The following is a 2,109-nucleotide window of genomic DNA, read 5'->3' on the forward strand; positions in this document are numbered from 1 at the left end:
TGGAAGAGATTTGATGAAAATAAGAATGAATATGAAATGATTTGAGAGAGACAAACAAGATTTAACGAGATTGAATGACTTTTATGAGATGAGATGAAGCTTGGAGACTTGAGATATTTGGGTGCATGAATATGAAATGAAGATTTTGACCAAAGAGAGAATATGAGTCGACCTCTGAGTTAATGTGTCAACCTGTTAAGGTTATGTTCCGGCACATACTAAAGCGTTTAAACAAGAATAGAAAAATTAACTCTACAAGTCGACCTATCCATGGATGTGTCGACACATCCTGAAGCATTTTTGACAAATACAAAGCTTCAATTTATGCGTCGACCTATACGACCATGTGTTGATGCATTATGGACAAAATTTGACAAAAATCATAATTATGACCTATGAAATGATTGTTGATGACTTAAATTTACTTATGCATGACTGGTGAATAAAAGACCTATGCATATGCAATGGTTTGATGGTTTGAAAGAAGTTAACATGCAAACACAAAAGTAGGCATGAAATGGCAAAAGATATAGATCAAGTATGATGACATTTAGTATAAAACCACTAAAAACATATGAAATGAAACACACAATGGTTGCATTGAAAATTTTAGAAGTGAACAAATATTACACATAACATACACATACTACATCATATACCTTTGAAAATTAAACAGGTAAAATAAATACTCACTTACGAAATAAGAAAAGGGATTGAAACGGTATTACCTCGTCGTACGGAAGACGGATGATGCACAAGAATTCCACGAGAAACTTTCGAACTAAAGTTGAAATGAACGCAATAAGTGCCACCAACACAAACAGAACCAAAACGCTCTTACCAGTTTTCTCTTTGTACAAGTATTTGAGAACACTATTAATAATATACCCAAGAGAATCATTGACTTGATGATTGTCCTAATACTTGTATTTCAATCATTTTAAATCATGATAGTAATCTTGCTCCTCCTCATGTTTTCTCATCTTGGGTTGATCAATCCCTAATTTGATAAACTTGAGTATGTCTTGTCGAAGATAACCTACATCATTAACAACAATACCTTTTCTGACACATCTTGGATATAAACCATTAGTAATAAGCAATACACTTTTACCAATTAAAAGAACACTAAATTTTAACCTCTTTAGTAACACATTCTATCTTTCTGTCATAAAGTCAAAAAATACAGAAGTGTTACAAGTATTATGTCTTGAGCTTCCACGAACGAGATCTCATACTCTATTCATAGTGCCAAGACATTTATCCTGCAAGATCAATGACTAGTGTTAGGTACTCAATCTTCATTAGATCCTTGATGATTAGTGAAACCTTTGTTACATCTAGGCAACCATTGATGAGTGCCTTTGGGGACCAAGAGTCTCCTAAAGTTACACTTTGCAATTGTATGACCCTTCATGCAACAATAATGACAATAAACATTATGAGAAGATGTTCTTTTGCTAATCGAACTCTTTTCAACATAATTATAGCTTCTATAAGGATTATGAGAAGGCATATCATATTTTGAAGTGTCAATAGAAAAAGTGACTTTAGGTTGCAAAGCCTTGTTCAACTTGGCTTTAAGATCTCTTGACTCATTTTGCCAAATATGACAAGTCTCACACACAAACCATGAGGTTCTATTATCATCACACTTATATTTTAAAATATCTATCATATATTTCCTTAGAGATTACATATTATTTTCATTTTCCAACATTTTTGCTTGCAAATGAGAGAAAAATCTTTTGTTTAAAGCAAGCTTTTTTAAAGCTTTTATGGCTTGCCTTTGTAGATTTTCAAAAGATTCTTGCAATTGAGAATAAGATAAGTCATGAGTAGATTTGGGCTTATAGTGACTTAAATGCTTTTTCTTTCCTTTGTTGGCCATGTGACACATCTTTACCGATTCGTTGCTTGAGCTAGAACTTTCTTCACTTATAGAACCACTTTCGTTTTTCCAAGCAACATAAGCCCGTCTAGACTTGTTGGACCTTTTGTGATGACCTCTCTCCTTTTCTTTCATGATCTTAGGACACTCCGGCCTAATGTGATCTTCTTTGCCACAATTATAGTATGTACTTCTACCCCTACTTTTCTTCTTCTCAT

The sequence above is a fragment of the Lathyrus oleraceus genome, chromosome 1 (genome assembly GCF_024323335.1).
Source record: "Lathyrus oleraceus cultivar Zhongwan6 chromosome 1, CAAS_Psat_ZW6_1.0, whole genome shotgun sequence".
NCBI classification, from domain to species: Eukaryota; Viridiplantae; Streptophyta; class Magnoliopsida; order Fabales; family Fabaceae; genus Lathyrus; species Lathyrus oleraceus.